General features: G+C 41.0%; 1 pseudogene; it reads right to left on the bottom strand.

Moving 5' to 3' along the window:
- Window positions 1-4,869: 4,869 nt before the first annotated feature.
- Window positions 4,870-7,353, bottom strand: part of LOC116073661 — a 145,267-nt pseudogene continuing 142,783 nt past the window's right edge.

Raw genomic sequence — 7,353 nt, 5'->3', positions numbered from 1 at the left:
GAGGGCAACATTAGAAATGTGGGCTTCTCAAGGGAGAACTGCCCACACCCATTATTTCATCTGTACAATTCCTTTGTATAGTTTACTTTGCATTATGCTGTCATGTGCTCACTAACAAACATGCCAACCTGGATGATGAAAAGCACATGAGGCCTCAGTCCTACCCAGAGAACTAGAGGGAACTGAAGAGCTGGAAGCAGGAAAGACAATCGTTCCAGGGAAGAGCACACTATCGCTTGTCCAGTGCAAAAGTTCAGCCCTGAAATACATGCACAAGGAACAGTCTGTGGACACAACGGGTTACATTGGGGACTGTATATATATGCAAATGCACATATGCAAACAATAACAATTAATGAAAAAAGAAGCTAGGAGTTTGAAGAAGAGTGGGGAGAGGTATATGAGAGAAGTGGGAAGGATGAAAGGGAAAAAGAAACACTATAATTAAATTACAAATAAAAGAGCAATGTTTCACTGGTCTATTTTGAAAGCAAAGCATTGATAGATGTAATTACTAAAATTCTGAATCTTCTTTGGTCTATTTAGAGTTAGGTACATTCGAACTTTGTCCATTTTTGGTAGTCAAACGATTTTGCCTACTTTTACAACAAGATAATGAAGAGGCCTTTGTCACCCCCAAGGCTATGTGTTAAATTTGGGGTTTAGAAATATTCTTGTACATGTATTTTAAATACTAAAAATCCCCCTTCTCTTATTCAGAAGGTCCATGAATCTCATTTTCACTTGTAAATTCACTTGTCACATACTTGTGTGGAGCCTGCTCTATGCCACAGAGAACAGAACGGGTGAGATTTCTGCTCTCACACAATTTACAGCCTAATAGAGGAGGCTAAATGTTATGATTATATCTCATCACCATTACTGCAAACAAAATAGAACAAAACAAATTTTGAGCTCTGTCATTTGGAAGTCTGGGGGAAATAACATTTTTACTCCAGAATTAGTCATTTTGTATTATATATTTACCTAGCTCCTGGAAATTGAACTGAATATTTATGGGTATCTTTTGTAAACCAAGCACTGTTAACACGCTAGAATAAGTGACAATAATTTCTTTGTTGGATACAGTGAGCATAGCAAACAAAAACCTATGAGGAATAATTTTACATGAATCATGATCTTTTAAAATCCCACTGGCTGCCAAAATGGAATTTATGATTGAACCTTTTTTTAAAAGGACAAATACAGGTAGCAGTATAAATAGCATAGTTGAGAAGTTTCACATTATTATTATAGGATAGAGTTTTATACTAACAACACAATAGCCCGACATAGCACCATGTTTGCAACCTTATTCATGCAAGCATTCCATGTAGAGTGACGTCAGAACCAGGATTGCTTATTCACTATTATGAGAGGAAGGAGTGAGCTGTACTGCAGGCTTTTCCACACTCAGTACAGAAACTAGCTCAGCTGCGTTCCACTGGGTCCCTTCTTTTTCGAGAGAAGAGACACTCTTCTGTCTTGTGTTTTATCGGTTGTATCAATATTGATGAGAGAAGAGCAAATAGGTGTTACTGAGATATAAATATGTTTCCACATCTTTCCTCCAGATTACTTCCCAGATGCATCGCCAGAATCTGCACGCTTGCTTGACTTAGTTAATCATGGAGCTGTGGCCAAGTGTGCAGCCTCCCCTCCCCCCCCACTGCCATGACACCCCGAGGACAGACTTGGACTTCAAACTGTGAACAGTTGGTATGAAGTATTTTCATTATGCTATGCTCTACAGCAGGGAATATGGGACTGAAACATATTCATAGACTCTTTGCCATCTTTTCCTACCTCTGTAACAAAGAACCCTGTTTACATAGTCAGTCCCTCCCTCCCTCTTCCCTCCCAGGTTTTCCAGTCCTTTCTACACTGTGCTGAACTAACCCTTCATTTTCTTGCTGTGTGCCTATGCTCACAGGAGGAATGCATTTGTATTGCCTCCTCTTGTTGAGAGACACCCGTTCCCGAAGCAACTTGTCTACTGTGACAGTTCTCTAGGGCACACTGTCTCTTCTCCGTGAAGAGTTTTGACCCCTATGACCAGATTACACAATGATAACATTATCCCTAAGGCTTATCAGTCATGTTAAATTCTTCCATTTATTCAAATGCAGAACACTCTGCCCTGCCTCCCGCCCCCACTTTTTAGTGTGGTGGCTAAACTTATTTGTAAACTTTATTACATCTGGAATTAACGAGAACATAAACTGCTTGGTACCTCTATAAAGGACTGCGTCTTTAAAAATCAGATTATTTGAAGCAGGAAGACTCACTCACCTTAAAACCCGGCAGTACCTTCTGGTGTCAACCCACACAGAGGAAGCTGGAAGAAGAGACTTTATTTTTGCATGCTTTCTCTTATCCTCAGTGACAAGCTTTGTCTATCCTGTTGCTGCTATTACCTTCAACTTCTTCAGGATTCCAACATTGGCAGAAAACACACAGCTGTCCAGGAATCCTCCAGGATTCCATCACCAGATTTAGACTACTAAGCAATTCAGCCTCCTAGACTGAACAACTACTGGATTCTCCTGGCCTTTCCATCAAGAGACAGCCATTCGTGGACCACCAACCTAGTAAATCCTTTTTGAACACACACACACACACACACACACACACACACACACACACACACACACACCATTGATACGTGCATATACACACATATTCATTGTATCAATCCAGTTCTTTTGGATTCTCGATTAAATTCAGGCAGTACGCCTGACAGTACCTTGCACTCTCTCTGTTGTCATACCCCTGTGAGTTCATTCAGGCTGAAAAAGTTCCCTAATTACCTGTTTCACATCGGAGTGCTACAGAAGCCAGAAAAGTTGTCATAAAACACTAAGCAGCTTCTGGCATCTGGGATTATATTGTCCAAACAAGTAAAAGCATGGGGATATATGTAAAAAGTCTGACTCACAGAGACCCAACTTACTCATTCCCTAATTCATTGGGGATCACATACTCCTGTAAAACCTGAAGGTGTTTTGCTGGGAAATATCACTGAATCTTGAATACCCATTGAAAGATTGGCAAAAGAAAGAAATGAGTTATCTATCATTTTCCAGAAAGTGAAACCTACAGAACTTCCTTAAAGGTAATTGATGTATGGTGTGTGTGTGTGTGTGTGTGTGTGTGTGTGTGTGTGTGTGTGTGAGACACCAACTCTTCCACTAACCACCACCATCAGCAAAGCGGCTGAAAGTCCTAGCATTCTCACTGACGCCCTTGTGAGACTGGGTTGTCGAGCTGAGTTCAGGATCAACAGAGACTGGAGTTAACATGTGACACAAAAGGAAGGCATCCCATTCTGTCATGCCTCATGGATTTTCCTTGTGTTGAAGTTGCCTTGTGTTGCCGCGGATCTGCAGAAACCGTCCATCGTAAATTCACTAGCAATGTTCAAATGGCCACAGCGGACTTCTCTCTTGAGTGTAACTATTCTGATCCCTGCTCTTTTCCAGTTGTACCTTTCAAAGCTTTGCTTTTGAGATTATAATGTGATATCTTTCTCCTGTGAATCCCTAATCTTTTTTAAATGCCTGTATATGTCTTTTATTAGCAAATATCTCCTCCTCACTTACGTTCTCCTGAGCTGCCAACACCTGCCTTCAGGACTTTGCCTATTACTTCCAGATTGATCACGGCAGAGTTCTTTCTCAGAGTTTTGCAACACCTGCAGCCTGAAAGGTATCTTAGATGTCTTTCAACTCAATATAACCCTAGCAGGACTTTCTATTTCCACATATAAAATGATGTCCTTTAAAAATATTTACTTAAATTGACAGTAAATAACATCCTCTTAATCTTTTGAACAAGGCCATGGACTTACCACAGCCAGTCTCCAAATGTTTTTCAAATACGCCTTTGTCTCTGATATGAACTTTTTTTTATCAGTTACTTTTCTGTTGCTGTCATAAAATAGTGTGACTAAAATCAAATTATTGAGGAATGAGTTTATTTGGCTTACAGTTCCAGAGAAAATGTCCATAGTGGCGGAGGGTGTACAGCAGGGACAGGAAACTGAGCGCTCACAACCCCCTTGCAAATATTAGGCAGAGAGAGGAAACTGGAGAAGGAATGAGGCTGTAATCTCCTAAAGTCTGCCTCCAACCCCACCCAAGTGACCAAGTCCATCCGGTCATCACCACCTAAACACGCCTAAACACTTTCACCAATGGGAGACCAGATCTTTGAATACTTGTACCTATTCAAAACGTTTCTCATTCAAACTACCTTCCCCTAGAGAGTTTCCCTTTCTTCTCATGCCAGATATTACCTAATACAGATCTGCACGTGAAAGAAACACATATTGTCTTTCTTATCACCATTATTCTTCTATTATTTCATATTTCATCTGTCCTTTTAGATTCCTTCCCTCACACAGTTACCTTCCATTTCCATATATTTACATAAATCTAGATTACACATATAAGAGAAAACATGATGTTTGCTTTTCCGAGTCTGGCTTGATTTTTTTTTTTTTTTCAAAATAGGGTTTTTCTGGATTGCCCTGCTGTCCTGGAAGTCACTCTGTAGCCCAGGCTGGCTGGCCTTGAACTGAGAAAGCCACCTGCCTCTGCCTCCCAAGTGCTGGGATTAAAGGTGTGCACCACCACCGCCCAGCTTGATTTGTTAACATAATTTCTGGCTCTATCTATTTTTTGTGAAGATGACCTACTTTCTTTTTCTCTTTCTCTCTCTCTTTCTCTTCCTTCCTTTCTTCCTTCCTTTCTTCCTTCCTTCCTTTCTTTCTTTCTTTCTTTCTTTCTTTCTTTCTTTCTTTCTTTCTTTCTTTCTTTTTCTCTTCCTTTTTACAAATCCACTTTTAGTTATTTACGCTCCATTAGTTTAAATCTGGGATGGGTACAGCATCACACGGATTCTGTGTCCAATGACCTTTGCAGGAAGGTGGCTTAGGAGTTTGGCGCGAACCATCCCACTGTTCCTGTGAGCCCGAGTTACTTTTCCCCAGATCACTCTCGTTTTGTTTGGTTTGCCTCCAGGAGTCACTGTGTTTTGTTTTTTTTTCTTTGTACACATAAGAACATCTCTTGCCTAAGTAGAACTCAGTTTCATCTAGGGCATAAATGCCTTCAATTTTAAAAGAGCCGTGTGCTCTCTTTGGTTGCAGAGATCTCCCTTGCAGCCAGCAAAAATGGCTGCACCACGGCCTTCCAGATAGACGTGCTTTTTCTTAGAAGTCTTGCTCCCAGCACAAGTTTCTGGCAAGATGGCAGAAAGAGAACCTACTTTCATTCTTTACAGCTGAAAAAATCCAGTATCTATCTATCTATCTATCTATCTATCTATCTATCTATCTACCTATCTATCTATTTATCTATCCCTCTACCATCTATAATTTTCTTTACCAATTTCTCTGTTGACGGATATCTAGGCTGGTTCTACATTTTGGCTATTGTTAATAGTGCACATATCTCTGTGATGTGCTGATTTAGATTTCTTTGGGACATATACTGAAGAGTGGTATAACGTGTCGCATGGTAGTTCTATGGTTTAGTTTTTGAGGAAGCTCCATAATGACTTACAAAGTGACACCATTTGAAGTCCCACAAGAACAGTTTTTCTAATGAATTGTCTTGTGTTACTATGCTTCTACTAGTCACCGTTTATTTGTTTTGAGTCTATAGATTTAAGCATAATTCTATCAAGACCTTATGACCAGAAGCATATGTGGGCAGGTCACATTTGGTTCGGATGTAAACAATCAGTATTCTTTTTAGTTTGTAACATTGGTGACAAAAGAAAAATCAACTAAATACAATGTTGATGTGAACAGAAGCTGTCACCGGATGTTTGATCACATTCTGAATCCTGTGTTATTTACTGAAAAACACTGTTTCTAGTTGTGACTTGGCTTAGTCTTCTAGCTGAAGTTGAGACACACCCTTAGTTCACACCTTTAACCCCAGACAAAAAAGTAAACTATATTTGGGTAAAGTTAGTTTGTAGAAGGAAGTACCCATGTTTGAAAGTGGCAAAGTGATGAATCAGAGAATGATGTGACAGAATAGGATATGCTCAACTCTCACAAGAGGAGAGAGGAAGAGGAGGCTAATTAAGAAAGAGAAGTGCAAAGAAAGAAGACAGTTTTACAGAGATAGGTTAAAGAGAGAAGAAGCTAGATCCAGACAGAACAAACCAGAGAATGTGATAGAGCCAGAAGATTAGAATACATTGCCAAAGTTAGTATGAGGCCAAGCAGAAAAATTCATTGAGAAGCTGAGAGAAGCCAATTTGAATTAGCTAGTAGCAGAGTTTGAGCCAGAACAACCAGTTCAGAAAGCACTAGAAAGGGTAAGCTTACTCATCAGTAAGTCTCAGAGGCTGAAAACATTGTAGACCTAGATTGGATTTAAGGATAGATTGGATAGAAGCTTCCAGGGGTAGTTCTAGGTAGGCAGACAGAGGCGGAAAGCTTCTGAGATGACAGTTACTTCTGGTGAATAAAAGTTACTACCACACTAGGCTTTAGTAGGCTTGAGACTGTTGACTTTAAGGGAAATTGAGTCACACTGCCACGGATTGGGGTTTCTTGTGGGGTCCCTTGTTCCGCAGGATGATGGGTTCTGGCCAGGTGTGCACGGGATTCGGCTTTGACAAATAGACCCTACACAAGAAGTGTTCTATCTGAATGTATTTCTTAAAAAATTGACATGAGGCTTTTACAATCATTGTAAAAGAGAAATGAAAAATCTGGCAGCTCAGTAGTCGAGGTACATCTGAGGCCACCTAAAACACATTAGGTCTAAAACAGCAGCCATCTCCTATGGACTGGTGCAGCACCCTCGGGCTCCGAGTATGTTCGGGCTGCATGGTCTGGGCCAGAGTCCTGGGAGGCTGCGGGTGCACCAGCCAGGAGAATAGAGGCTTGAATCTCGAGTCCTCAATGCTGAATTTTCAATGTTGAATGCTCGAATCTCGAATGCTCAATCTCTTGAATCTCGACTGGTGCTGCATCCCCCGGGCCCAAGCGCTCTGGGCCTGGGGGGCTACGGACTACATGGATCTAAGTCCTAGTCTACCTAAGCTCTGGTTCTAGTCTGAGTGCAAGCGAGTCCGAATGCTGAATGCAGACTGCTGAATCTAGAATGCTGAATGCTGTAGACAGTCTCTTTCTCTCTCTCTCTCTCTCTCTCTCTCTCTCTCTCTCTCTCTCTCTCTCTCTCTCACACACACACACACACACACACACACACTCTCAGATTAAGGTCCTGCCCATCCTAGGTAAAAACGCCCACTATGTTAATCTTTTGGGGAAGTAGAGACAGTCTCTTGCTAACTCCTAGGAGTGAGTGGTTCAGCTGTAGTACA

The sequence above is a fragment of the Mastomys coucha genome, unplaced genomic scaffold (assembly GCF_008632895.1).
Source record: "Mastomys coucha isolate ucsf_1 unplaced genomic scaffold, UCSF_Mcou_1 pScaffold23, whole genome shotgun sequence".
NCBI classification, from domain to species: domain Eukaryota; kingdom Metazoa; phylum Chordata; class Mammalia; order Rodentia; family Muridae; genus Mastomys; species Mastomys coucha.
This window is presented reverse-complemented; position numbering and strand designations above follow the sequence as displayed.